This window comes from Oenanthe melanoleuca, chromosome 11 (assembly GCF_029582105.1).
Source record: "Oenanthe melanoleuca isolate GR-GAL-2019-014 chromosome 11, OMel1.0, whole genome shotgun sequence".
In the NCBI taxonomy this organism is placed as follows: Eukaryota; Metazoa; Chordata; class Aves; order Passeriformes; family Muscicapidae; genus Oenanthe; species Oenanthe melanoleuca.
In genome coordinates, this window is record NC_079345.1 from 16774256 (window position 1) to 16789651 (window position 15396).

Below are 15396 nucleotides of genomic sequence, written 5' to 3' on the forward strand. Positions count from 1 at the left end.
TTCAAACTCTCTAAACTCAGGGAAAATCAAAGTCCCCATAATCCTGCTCAAACCATGAGCTACATATTTTGTATTCTGCACAATAGAACTTCATGCTGTACATTTCTAACCTTCTAATACTGCAATAAATGACAACCAAGACATGTAAAATCATAAAAATCAACTCCCCAAAAGTACAAAATTAGTGCATGTAGGGATATTGTTTTTTTCTCTTCACTGTCCTGTTGATAAGTTTGGTGAGTGTCTAATTGCACTTACCAGAACTTTGTTAATTAGGCCTTTGCTATTTTTTTCTGAGCAACTGGAATAAAAAGACAGAGTTTCAATTCCATTTAACATCACCCCACAGCTATTGGAAAAAATAAAGCAAAAAATCCAAGTTAAAATTACATGGGTTGCACATGCTATGTCCAAGCCAAAAGGACATGGAGCAGAACTATGGAACATGATGGGTTTACACAGCAATCTCCAAATACTCTCAAAATCCCATGCTGCCATGCCTACAGTCACCCCAGGAGCAATGACCACACTGGAAAATCCACAGGAGAACCCTGACCTTGAACATTACTGACCTTGAGGGGGAATCAATCCTCAGTTCCTGGTGCTCCAATCCCATCATTTACACTCCTATGGAGCTTGGAACAGTTCAGTGTTCCAAGGGCATTTGGCTGTGGAAATCCAAATGTAGATCTCTGCTGTGAATTATTACTCCTTTAAAATGTTTGAAATAAAATCAAGTATCACCCTTTGAGCTGTTTAAATTACAAGAGTGCCCAAAAAAGGAGTCCTGAATGCCTAAAGAACTGAAGTAATCCTTTTGATCTGAGGATCACAAGGTGCCTGAAAACACTTTCACAGACTTTATAAGCTACAAAAGCCTCTGTGGCTGGAATGCTGCTTTAAAGGAAACATCCCAGACTAATTCAATGTGTGACACCAGCAGGTTTTAGCTGATGTGGCCATGTCATTTCCACACCAAGCCCTGGTCTGTAGGGTCTAACACTGCCCCATGAGGAGTGGCATCTCAAAGAATAAATTTTTTTGGTCTTCTGTTGTTCAGAGAATGGCCAGAGGTCTCTCTACCCACCCTGACCATGCAAAATGCAGTGGAATTATACATGTCAAAAGTTCATTGACTGAATTAAAAGCTCTGAAGCATTAGGAGAAGCCAGCAGTAAATATAGCAAGTTGAAAGATCTTCATGTGCTCTTAAACCCGTAGACTATTGTTTTATTAAGTCTTACTGAGATCTCAGTTTGGGGTTGGACACACCTGGAAAAAATATTCTCATGGAAGTTACAGCTTGCTTTCTCTCCATTTGCATTATACACTATTTTTCTCTATCTAGAATGCACCACTGAAAACCTTGCTGTTGCTAAAAATACTTTGGAAAAGTGTTTGTATTGATTCTTGATTCAATTTCTAATTGATATCACTAGTATTCTGTGTTTTGTCCCTGTTCTTACATTTGTGGCAACTTATTTTACCCATTAATTTTAAACCAGAAATGTGTTACACAGGAGATGGATGCCATTTTTTTTTTTCTTACCTGCCATGCTAATGTTCATAATGGCTTTACCAAAAATCATAAATGGATAGATTGAATTAAAATTTTATTAATTACTACTAATGCCACACTATGACTATGAATAAAACTGATCCTTTAAAGATTAGAGAACTCTATTTTCTATAAATTTCTATCAAGCCTTTTAACAGAGCTCTGCTCTGGTATTTTGACATACACTTGCTTTAAAAACAAAGTGTTTTCATCCTGCAGATATCTCATTATTTGTCAATCTTGACAGTTTCTTTGTTCTCCTCTCTCATAAACCACTTTCCTTGGGAATCCCTAAGGAATGTCTGTTTATCCCAGGGAATTCCTCCTTCCTATCAGTAGGTGTAATTGAGGAATCTTCTTTTCACTTAAAAAGCACCCATCAAACCCCCAGACAAACAACAAACAAACACCAGCAAGACAAACAAATCAACCCCACACATCTTGCAGATCATCGTGCTGCTCAAAGGAAGCACCTTTAATTTTTTTAGGAATGTGGTGAAAAACACAGCAAAGAGCATGAAGCTCCTGTAAATACCTAGGAGACTAAAATGTACTGACAAAAAAAAAAAAAAAAGTGATATACTTCAGTCACCACAAAAATTATGAATGAACTTTTCTACTGATTGACAACAAAAGTCCAAAGTCCTCTAAAAGGTTTGCTGTACAAGGAAATGCAATAACTCCCCAGGAGCAACAGAAATATTTTAATTCAAAATACAGCATTTTACTTTCTAATCAAATGCTTGCCAGATTATGGATTCCATAAAGTGCACACAGCCACAAATGACACTTGTATTGAATGGTACTTGTCAATAGTTGGTCATTTATTTCTCCAAAAGCAAATGTCTAAGTCATCGAAAAAGTTGTGAAGGGAAAAAAAAAAACCAAACAAGAATAGCAGCAACAATAACAGAAAAAATCCACAAGAACCTCCTTAATTCTCTTTTCTGCAACATTTGAAGTGAGAAAGTGAAGAATCTTTAAATACATTCTGTGCTTGACTGGTATGCAAAACTTCTTGTCAATGGAGAGAAACTCCTAAAGAGATCTGCAGTTTAGATAAGAGAGCTGCAGTGGGGACCAGAGAACAGAATTTTACCTCAAGGATAGCACAGAAAAGAAAATAAATGTCAGGTTCAGAACAGATGTTAGAGAGCTTATCAGGAGATTAAGCTGGGGAAATGGCCTGAAACACAAAACATCCCTACACCTTGTAAGATGCTTAGCGAGGAGCACCAGCACCACCCAAGCACTGCAATGGAGAAAGGGGAAAGTTCCTTTTGTTGTCTTCATTTCTGACATATTCTCTACCCCACCCTGAAGCAGCTGCCTCTCCAAGGCTATCAGCCAGCTCTCTATCTCCCTCCCCTGTGCAATTCTGCCATTAGCCCCAAATTTCCCTTCTGCTGTCTTCACAACCCCTTGGCCTTTAGCTCACTCTTCCTCCTGTCCTGGCTTATCCCCTCCATCCCACTCCTATTTCTCACCAGTTACCCTTCACACAGCAAGCTTTACTCCTCTTCCCTGACAAAGCAATTCCAGAAAAGCACACAGCATCTCACCATCATATTACTCACTCCTGGATCCATTACTTCTTTGGCTGTGTTATCAGTTTTCATTACAAACTCTTTGATAAGAGGATTACCTGTTGATCTCCAGTGCCTCTTCTGCAGCTGTTTCCCTGGCATTAATGCAATTTGTTATTTGCAGGCAACAAGTTCCATGGGATTTCAGTCTGACCCACAACTCCAGAATTACTCCAGAATTACTTGTGATCCACTCCACAAGATGTAATTGTTTTTCCCCACCTACCACCAACGTGGAGTTTTGTTTTAAAAGCTTGTCAGTAACCAAGCTGTCTTCTCTGCCTTATTTTAATGGACATTGCAAGAACACATCAGACTCATGCACCTCACAAAAAGAAAAATTTATACTTTGCTCACTCGTGTCAAGGAGAAAATTTATCTTAAAACGTTTAACTGCCTTTAGGGAACTTTGCAGCACTTTTATTCTGAAATGAAACAGTTCCTACACAAGCCAGAAGGGCACTCCACATTCTAAGATTTGAGCTCTGCTTAATAATTGACGTTTTTTATTCAATTGTTCATTGAAAATTCAAGCTTTTGATACTAAAGAACTGCAGTTTAAATGAAAACAGGATCCCTGGAGAATTTAATAGCATACTTCCCATAGTTTAGACTTTCTGAACAAGTCAGTTTTTATCAGCAATAATTGAAGTTGCCAAATTCAAGAACAGAACTGATGTGGCCACACACTGTGAAGCCATTTAGTGACAGCACAAATACAGAACACTGTAATTAGTTACCTAACTGTTGGTACAAAAAAATTGTGCAGTGTGCTGCCACCTCTACATAAATCTCAAAGTGCTTATGTTGTGCATTATTTCTAGAGCCACCAACATGAAGTGGTTTGGTTTGCCCATCTGAACTTGTAATTAATTGATTCATAACTTTATGTAACTGAACAAAGATATTTGAAAAATATTGAAGTAAAACAGTGTGTTATTGGAAGGTCATTATTCCAAATGATCACAACAGCCTCACAACAGCACCTGCAATTGAAATTTCTGATTTTCAGTTTGACTTATGTAAAAACATTCTGAAGGACTACCAAAAAAAGGCTTTAAAAGTGATTTTTGTTCCCATCAAGTGCATGATGTTACTTGCCTTTAAGCTGTTTTAGAGCCATTCTTATTTAGTGAAGATTTTTTACTTCAAAGAACAGAGGTTTACATGAGGTCTCCCCCTTGGTGCAACTTCACAGCTGCACAGGTGGAGAAAAACGAGTGAGCACCACAGTGAAGGAAATCAAAACATGTTTTCATACAAAACTCCCAGAAAAGAAGGTTATGAATGTGCTTTTTGACTTTTGACTTACACTTTTATTATACTGCTTGGCCTGAACTTCAGTCTAGCCTTTCTCCTGCCCACTAAACTCAAAGGACACACAGAGGACAAGTTACACTCACAAAAAACAAGAAATATTCCCCATTTTGCTGCTTCAGAAATTTACCTATTATCACCAAGCAGTTTGCTAAATTCCATGTAGCAGGACTGCCGAAAACTGTAATGTTTATGAGCCAAAAGTAGAAGGCATAAAGGACATTATATTATCCTACCAATTTTCCTCAGCCTAAATCCTTTCAACCAAAGCCAAAGCCATGTGTGCCAAGGAAAATTGAGGGGGAAAAAAAAAAATAAGTGAGAGGGCATTTCTTCTCGTGATTTTTAATTCATAAAGATGGAGTTCCATGTTTATGCAAATTATTTAACAGTTTCCTAGGTTCATTTTATAAATTTAGATTTGTAAGGTAAGTAGTTTATAGTACATATGTTGAGAGTATCTTTGCCTGGCTCCTTCAATCCCTCACTTGCACAGGTACCAAGCTATGATTCAGTCACTCAGCTGGTTTGAGGACTCCCAGTTGTTCCTCTTGCAAGGACAAGTGGAAGGAGCCTGTGATTTCTTGGACATACTCACTGTACCGGTTAAAAATAAATTTCCCTCTCAGAGCAGCAGACAAGTGACGAGACATGACTTCTTCATTCAACCCTCCAGCCATCTCCTCCATCAGCTCCTGATGCTAAAAACTTCCTCCTTTACTTTGGACAGCACTTCATGAGGTTCTTCAGGTGGGACTTGAGGTTTCATACCAGCCTCCTTCACTGAGGATTCCATGTCTCTTGTACTTTGCTTTCACAAGCACAAAGATCCTCAAAAGAAACAGATAATTTAGAAAGGCACTGACATTCTTGTGCTTTCTCTTGACCTAGAGATTTCCTGCAGCTTCAATTCTCTGCTTCTGTGAAGCATCTAAAATACTCTTCAGGTTCTGAAGTGACTGGCAGCAATTAAACTCCATCCACAACAGAGCTACTGGATATTAATTCAGGCACAGGCACTGGGCAGATCAGAGGTATCAAAACTGAGTTCAGGGATGTCTCCAGAATTATTGCACTTGATGTGAATGCAACAGCTATTTATCCCAGGTTCCTGGGCATCAGGAAGCTGAGCAGAGCTCCAAATTTCCTGCCTGGCACATAAAATTACTGACCAAAAGATCAGATCCTGAATGTAAAGAAGGAAAGGACAGGAAGAATTTACAGCAAGTAAATTTGTACTCGAAATTGATTAAGAGGTGGTGATCTGTGTGAACCCCTATGGCAATGAAGCCTGGATATTCACAGAGCCCCCACTAACACCTTCTGCCTCTGCTAATTAATATTTTTTAAGTCATTGGGCAGACTGAAGAATTTAAGAGGTAAGAAACACATTTCTTTATTTTGTACAGTGCTAGAGCATGGTGCCAATAACACCAATGGGTTTGATCCCCATGGGAGCCAGACTTAGACTTGGGTTCAGGGATTCTCCTGGGTCCCTTCCAACTCAGAATATTCTGTGACTCTAATGCCAACAAGATTTGATGTTTATTTACTAGAGATGTACACTCATGAAAAACCAGCCCCCCTCTGATCTGTGCAGTTTCATGTGCCTGATCACTGCAATCATTCCACAAATAGAAGACAAGTCCCCTCTATTTGGAAGAAACTTTCCATAAAATTTCAGAATGGTGCAGCAGATAAGCACCAAACATACTCCTGTAGCTGGAAATAGGTTGCCATGGCGCTGAAATGCAGGAAATATGCACTACAGCTTAGAAAAATGACTGCAGGACAAGACCCTGTGCACTTGCTTTTATTTAGTGATCCCTGTTATTTGTAATTTATTCAACTAATATAAACCTCTCCTATAACAAGCAACAACTGATTAATTATCACAACAGCTCAATATCTTATAAAAAATATTTTTACAATGTTTTATCCAAAATATTCTGCTATCAAACCAGAGAGATATTCCTGCTTCACTTTCAATCATTTCCAGCACCAAAGACCAAACACTCTTTTATAAAAAGATAAAATTAATGCAAAACATTTTTTGACCATTCAACAAGACCACATGTAAAATAAAAATTTTCAGAACTCCCTGGTGGAATTCTATCTGGAATGAACCAAAAAAAAAAAAAAAAAAAAAAAAAGAAATTAAAAAAAAGGCAGAAAAAAATCTATACTTACACAACATTAATTTGTAGTGAAGGATAACCAGGTTAAAAAAAAAAAAAAAACTCTTCACACTTCTGTGGAGCATTTCACGTGTGCATATGTACATGTTTTACCCCACAAATAATCTGATTTTTTTTTTTTTTTACAAACTGTCAGAGAATGGCATCCCAGTGTCCTAAGTAAGTGCAGCCAGCTATCAGCACTGATTGCCTGCATTTATTACTGGGGTTTGCTTTAAGAGGAACAGATGGTTTCCATGTGCTCCCAATCAAATACTCTCAACTGCTTATTTGATCATCCACACTAGGTTTTTTGATTTAAATAATTGAGCTTTAGCATTCTGTACTTTTTAAATCTGACCCACTGCCTGCAGCTCTTTTGACTTGTGGCAATTGCTGTTGGCTGGTGGCCAGCAGCCTTTTCCTCAGACCCCAGCACGGGTAATTCAGCAGTGAATTAAAAACAGACACTCTGTATTCCTTAGGATAACACAGCCTAAATTCTGTTCTCCAAATAATCCCTACAGAGGCATACAAGCACAATTAATAATTCAACTATTAACCAAAAATGAAGGGCTCGTTTAATCTCATTTAACACTGAGCAATCTTATGACACATAAATGAGTGGCTTTAACCCAGTGTTTATTTAATTATTTAAATAGCAAAGTCATTTAAAATACAAATGCATAATTTACAGGGAGACAAATAACATTTAAAACCTACCTTTTATTTCTCTTGTCCATTTGTTTCAGAGCCAAGGCTTGTTGCAAAATCATTATATTACACTTGCGTTATTTACTTGAAAACACAAATTTGTATATCACTGAGTTCTTTAGCTGCTATTCATTGCAAAAAATAGCAGCACTTGGTGTTCTCAGTTTAGTTTGTTACTGCCACTGAAGCTGGATGTTTTAATGAGATAATACAAGATCTCTTGTCTGGCAAGTGCAAGGAAATAAACACACTAGACTTGTCTGGTTACTGAATGATGGAAATGTATGTTTGTAATTACCAACACACAATTTGGCATATGCTCCCTTTCAGGAGAGTTTCTTCAAATAAAAGTTTCAAACAACAGGGTAATCGTTAGCAAAATGGAGGGTTAATTTAAACATTAATCTGAAAAAAAAACCAACATTGAGAAGGTGACAAAGTGCCTGGGAAAGAGCACAAGCACAAAAATGCATTCACAGAAATTTTAGTTCTTTATAAATATGTATTGAAGGGTCTTCTGAAAATGAAAACACACATAACTGCACTAAGGCATATTGCCTAATGGTGGAATTGCCCACATAACCTGGAATATTACATTTATAAATTAAATTTGAGTCCTTTTTTAGTTTTCTGATTTGGTCCATCAAGGTGAGGCCTAAGGAAATTTTGTGTTAGATTGCTGACTGGCTATATAAAATTCCAGCACCTAAAACTTCTGACAGCTAAGTCAGGCCAACGAATTTGTTAGAACAGAATGAGGACTAGTAGGTTGTTTTTCTTCTGTGTGGATGTATGTGCAGTGAACCAAACAAAAAAAAAGTTTAGGTGAGGATAATAAGGGTAATTAAGGTAAGGGTAATTGATTTAGTCTTTTGCTGCCATCCTCTCAGATTTACAATAGTGTATCAGTAAAATATCTTCTGAACCAGGAAAGGAAAGTAAAACAAAAAAACAAGCAAACCAACAACAGAAAAAAAAAATACAAAACACCACCAGTAAGAGTAGTTAAATGGTTCCAAACACAGCAATGGTGGCCAATGGGCACCCTGGGAAAAGGAAATGTGCAGGGGAGTGCAGGTCACAGCACATTAAACTGGAGGTTCTGCACGGGAGGAGCAATAATAGTAAAAAGGGCAGTACTACCAGTGCTGCCAAAAGCAACAGCACAATCGAGGGAGAGGAGGAGGATTCCATATGCCAGAAGGAAGGAGAGCCAGATTTGCAGAGATACTTCAGTACCTAACAAATGGTACTGAGCTCTTAGCTGCAAGACATGTGAGCAGTTGATTACTCTCATTGATTACAAAGCTATGCAGTAGTTAAGTCTCTAAATTCCTCAGGGACACAAAAGGGTATTTTCAGTCACTCAGGTTTTTCAGCTATTTTCCACCCACATTCATCTAGTACATATGGTGTGGGCAATATTCATCCAGTTCTGATCAGACCCCCAAATTTTCCAAAATGCTGAAATATTTAATTTAGAAATGCCTGCGCAGGATGTATCCCAACAGTTTGTAAATGAATAAAAAACCTCAGCTAGCACTGATGGAAAAATTCTTGCAGATTCATCAGCTCAAAGTGTCTGTATTTCAGTTTATTATTGGTTTTTATTTTCTGTTAATTAAAAGCATAAAGTGGGAGGAATAATTACCTAATACTATTGGGGTAAAGCCCTTAGACAAGTTAAATTAGAATGGGAAAACAAGTCCCTGCTCAAACTTATTTAGAGTAGGATGTCTTATCCCAAACCCTACTTCCCAGGCTAGGGAACATTGTAGGGCTACTCTCCCTCAGTTTTACAATTTCAATTATTTCAGACTGTAAAATAATAAACCAGTTGTTAACAATGTTAATAACAAATAAACAAAACAAACAAACAAACAAACAAACAAAAAAATTTAAAAAAAAAAAAGAAAACCACCACCAAAACAAAATCAAAGCAAAAGAATACTGAATAAAATTGGGAGCTGCTTTTTGGAGTAACAAAAGGGGCTTGGAGGTCTTTGGGGGTTTATTTTTCAAGGTAATTAAAATATGTTGGTTATGTAAGGGGCTTCTTCTAACTTCAGAAGTGTGCATGTGCTCAGAGTGCTCTGCAAAAGCAAAGCCTAACAATATGGAGAAAATGAACACCTTGATCATTACCAGATGGAATTTGTGTATTCGGCATTACTTAATTTCATAAATACTTAATCATAATTAAAGTCACTAGATGGCTTTTTAAAGCAGTTAGTTGTTAAAATGATTGGCAGTTTTCCTTGCTGTTTATAACACCTAATGATGCATTGCAGAATGGAAAGCTACATTAGGAAATCCAAAAATACCTTCCCTGTACTCACCACATTAGACAATTCTGAGTTTTAATTTCCACAGACATTTATTGGTCTATGGAACCATGTAAAAAAGGCTGATGGATGTCAAAGGCTCTCCAAGGATACTTTTATTTATTTTATTACTGTTTATTTATTCAAAAGTCTCTTCAACAGATTTTTATCTGTTGGTTCTTTTTCCCCCCTACTCTATGGGCCCAACAAACACAATTAGTTTCATGGTACCAACTGAATCACTTCAGAATTTCATCAATTTTTACCTGTCTTTAGATAAGAAATACACTTATTACGTTCATCATTTAAACTCAAGCCTTGGCTTGCAAAAAAAAAATTATTAGGACGTGAAAAAGTATCTTCATTTGTTTGTGCTACAGGAAAAAAAAAATCTGTGAAGGTACTGAACAGGCCAAAAGCAGAAGATAAAAATGGGATCAGCCTCATATAAGAGAGTTTAGTAAACACAAATTAGCAGCAAAATCACTTTTACACAGGTCACCACTCATATCTCTAATAGTTACCCTGACTTGCAGCCAGCCCAGGGTACAAATACAGACTCCACCTTCTAAACCTTCCTTTTTGCTTCTCTTCCCACTGTTTATAGACCTGGATCCTACAACACTGAGCATATTTACTTAACTTCAGGCAAACAAGAAAAGCTCCTTAGTGATGTGCTCTGTTTAACTACTTTTTAATTAATTCTAAATACAGAGGCCTTTGTTGTATTTAATTATTCGTATTTTGTGTGACAGACTAATCACAAACATTATCATTAATTCTGAATAGAAGAAAAAGAGAATATAATATTTTGCCTAAATTTCTACTTTATTTTCTTTTCCTTCTGGTTGGCTGCATAAGTGGTAAGTTTCCCCTACTTATGAAGGAAAGGAAAAAAACTAAGAATTTGCAAAGCTGACTACCAACTTTGATATTACTCTGAGAATGGAATTGTTAATTCCAATGAGAAATTTAAGTTATGCATAATTTAGGGTTTTTAGTCTGTACAAATACAATGTAGTAATAGAACAAAACAGTTACTACCTAAAAGTTTTAAGCCTTAATTTGGCCTGGATTTGTAAAGGAATGTTTGATTTCTCTCAAAATTGAGTTTCCAGTTGTTCACAGTACATTCACATAACCACCACCAAGGCCAAGGGCTTAAAAACCAGGCTACTTTTAATTTTCAAAGCCTGTATGTAGAAGCCAGACTTTGAATACTTTTTCCTATAGAAGAAATTCCTCCAGAAGTGCACATTTTCACACATTAAAAGTGCAATAACAAGGATAACCATTAAAGAAGGGCTTTGGGTGCTCACCCTGGGTGCTGCAATGGCCAGGCTGTGGCTCCCTGCCTCCTCCTTCCTGCCCTTTTGGGACAAAGGGAATTGCACTCCTCCAGCCTCAGAGCCCCTCCCAAGCTCCATGGCCATTCCTGTGGCTCCTGATGTATTTATGAAAGCTCTTCTTGCAGCCTTTGACAGCTCTCACCAGATTTGACTCCAATTTGTCCAAACTCTGCCTTTGCTAACCCCACCCCTGAGCACCCAGCTTCTCTGTATTTCTCCCAGGAGCACCTGTCTTTGCCTCTATCTTCCACATATTCCCTTTCCATGTCTGAGCTTTGCCAGGAGCAGCATGTCCATCCCTGCAGGCCTCCTGGCTGGGTGTGCTGTTCCTTGGCCAGGCTGTTTTTGGCTGGGAGGATGCTCTCCTGAATATTGACAGCTTTCCTGCCACCACTGAGGCCCCATCCCTTCCGAGGGAACCCACACTCTGGGAGAGAATCCTGACCAAAGTCTGGCTTTCCAAACAGAGCTCTGGGGTTCCCTATCTCCAGGAAGGAGCTGATCCTTGAAGTGTGGGGCTCCCCCTCAGCCCCTGGCATGGGACACTCAGGGGACAGCATCCTTCCTTGTGAGGTTACACCCCCGGTGCTCTGGGCACCAACTTCCTCGGGTTATCTTCTAAAATGAGCGAAGCAGCTGGCAGCTGCTAAAAGGTTATTTATTGCAGAAGCACATCAGTCTCAAAAGGCACAGTCAGAGACATCAAAGTCCAGGCTAAGTTTTGGTTTAGAGTCCCAGAGGGAAGCAGAAGTTGCTCCCTGAGGTCCTGGGAAACTGATGGTGCTGCAGCAGCTCCTCTCTTCTTCTTGGGTGTTGAAGTTGATGGTGAGCAAAAGCAAAAAGAAAAGCAATGGCAGGAAAAGCAATGGCAAAAAAGCACCAACTCTCCCCAGTACAAACTCTCATACAGAATCTTCCCAACAAGCTAAGACACAAACTCACACCACCACTCCTTCACCCATTAGAATTTTGGTTTCTTAGCACACCAGGTTATGTATAGACTGTGCATACAATCTGTCTTGTTCTATCTGAAAAATGTCAGCAATATTCTTACTAGAGCTCTATTATGTCTGAGCACTGTCTACAACCATGGTCCTGGAGCCCCCACTGAAAACATTAATATGTTTTTTAACCTTCACTAGAACTCACAATTCTACTTTGATATCTAAACTTTTTACTTACTAAACTTACTGACTCACTTATCCTAAAACTTAAACTTACAGCTCTACCTTATGTGTGAGTGGTTTAATATACTTCATTCACAGGCTTTAATTCAATCCCTGCACTCTGATTTTTCTCTGAAGAATTCAGAGACCCCTGACTCACTGACTCCAACACTTCCTCCCTCTCCCTGGTATGAGCCCAGCCTGGTGCCTCAGCAGGTCCTGTGCCATGGCTGGATGTCCCAGAGCTGGAACCCCTCCTGGCAGCCCCTAGGGTGAGACAGCCCAGGATGTTGACCTGTACTGCTGCTTTGGTTAGCACTAAACAAGCTCAGCCTACTTAAATAGAACAGAGATGAGAAGCCTAAGAATCTTCTGTGTTTATGGGGGTTCAGGCAGCAAACCAAGGGATGAGTTCTGTCAGAAAATGCCTGTCCTGGTTTGAAGGACAAGTGTCTGCCAATAAAGGCAGAAGCTTCTCTTTGAAATGGAGAATGTAAACACCCTCCCTCCAAATTATTATAGTTTTGAAATTAAGGGGCTCTCAGGAAAAGATAGGGGAATTAGGAATAACAGTTCTTTACTAGGAAAATTAAAATAGAAATACAGTATTACAAAGAACAATCCTAACCCTGACAGTCAGAATCCAAGCTGACACCCGTCAGTCAGTCAGGGTGTTGGCACAGTCCCATTCAATGGTGGCTGCATCCTCCTGCAGTGGCAGATGTGGTTCAGCTGGAGCAGTGCTCCTGGAGAAGGTGCAGTTTCCTCTGAAGGTCCAGGGATGATGTGGAAAGGTCTGGTTTGTCTCTGGAATCCAGTGGAAAGATGGATAACTTGCTGTCCAAAATCTCAGTTTTTATCTGGGTAGGAAAGGCTTGGCTGCTCCCCTGGCTGGAGCATCTCCCAGTGGGATGATGGAATTTTATCAGTCATGCAGTGGGACTGAATGGGCCAGCAGCAGATGATATCTTCCTGGAGGGAGGATGGGCTGTGGAAAAGATAAAGATGATTGCCCAGCTGGTTTATAGATGGCCCATTAGCAGATAATATGTGCCAGGAGATCAGGGTCACTGCCCCACCCAGCTTCAACAGATGGTGACAGAATTCACATTTCTGGCCACATCCTGTATTGCAGCCCAAGACCCCAAGACAATGCCCCACCAATCGTCTGCAAGGGGCCAAACCCCACAAAACTGTAAAAAACAGCAGGGCACTGATGCCATTGATGCACTTGATGGCACATAACTCATGCTCTGTAGCTTAAAAATACACCAGCTGCTCTATAAGGTGACACCACTTTTCCTACTGCAGTCTTTTAAATGATGCTGAAAGAAGAGTCACACCTTGTTCTTAAAATAAACAAAGTATTTTGCTTTTTTTGTAACCTCTGACAGCACAAAGTAAAATGATTCATTAAATGACTACTTTATGGTTATTTATGAGATGCTAACTAGATGTATGATGTGCTAATTATTAGGAAAGCACACATTTGGAACATATCCAGGTGTCTTTCCAAATCTTTTTCCCCAGGTGCAGCTGTTTTTCAATTTCTTTCTGTTTGAATGAGCATTACATTATATACAATTTCTTCACTTAGTTTCATTGTTTCATCAGAGCAAATTCAGGGCACCTGATCACCAGCCATTTTCCCTCACATGGACACTGCTTTTACCCAATCCACAAATCCATTTAAACAAGAAAAAGAATACCTGCCACATTTTTTGAAATTAAAATAGAAGATATTCTTATATCTTCTAAGATATAAGAGGCTGCTAATATTCAAAGCCTCTACAAGGGCAGTGAAGCAGATCTTTCAAAAGCCTCCAGGAGAAAAAAGGGAATGGCTGCCAGTGGCAGAGGGCAGGGCTGGGTGGGATATTGGGAATTAGGAATTGTTCCCTGGCAGGGTGGGCAGGGCTGGGTGGGATATTGGGAATTAGGAATTGTTCCCTGGCAGGGTGGGCAGGGCTGGGTGGGATATTGGGAATTAGGAATTGTTCCCTGGCAGGGTGGGCAGGGCTGGCACAGGGTGCCCATACAGCTGTGGCTGCCCCTGGATCCCTGGCAGTGCCCAAGGCCAGGCTGGACACTGGGGCTGGAGCAGCTGGGACACTGGGAGGGGTCCCTGCATGGCTGGGGTGGGATGGGATGGGATTTAAAGTCCCTTCCAACCCAAACCATTCTGTGATTCTGTAGCTGTGGCAAGAAAGAAGAGCCCAGAGGAGTGAATCTTACCCTGAAGTCAAATAACTGGGAAATTCTTCCCGCACTGGAATGTTCAATTGGAGGAGATCAATGCACACACCCCATTTCATGGCCTATTTACTGGTCTGATTGTGTGACTGTATCAATGCTAAATGGAAATGTATTTCAAAAGGATTCACTTACATTGACATCACTGCCACTGATTACACTGATGTGGTCATGCCTGGGAAGATGTTTAAGTAGCAGTAGAATTCAGAATTAATCAATTTTGACATATATTTGAGTGCCAAACCTGTGGCTCCACAGCACAGAACTGAGAAAAGAAAGAGAAGAGAAAGTACCACCAGGCAGTGATATTCTTTAAAGCTGAATACAGCATTTTCTATCTTAGCCCTTGCATTTTCCATAGTACTTTGTTAAGATTATTTCCACATTGAATTGGATGTCAAACCATACAGCACAATTGTATCTTTGTGCTTCAAACAGTCACAAGCTAAGAACTGAGTTCCAGGTTTCAGCAAATGGAAGGATGGAAAAGGAAGATATTTTCCTGACAAGAAATTTGAAGTTAAGACAATAGTAAATAACAGAAGGCAGCACACGTGTGCAGGGCCATGGTATTATAGATAAGGCACAAAGCATTTGGTGCACACCACATAATTGTGTTGAATATTTACATTTCCTAACATAAAAAAATATTTTAAAATTATAGATTGCAAACAAAAGGTTTATTCACCTTGCAGTAATGGGAAGAATGAAAGATTGTACATAATATTCTGCTAAGGCTAAATCCCTGAGCTTGTCACAGAACAATTATTTTAGTTTTCAGTGCTTAAAGATGCCTGCCTAATTTGGGGAGATTTTTGATCTTTGTTTACAGCCTGCATTTTTATGTTTATTAGCTAATTTAAATTCTGTTCCACATTTTGAGAAAATTATTTAAAGTACTTGGATTACATTATGGGTGGCATGTAATAAATTAAAAAATTAATTTCATTGC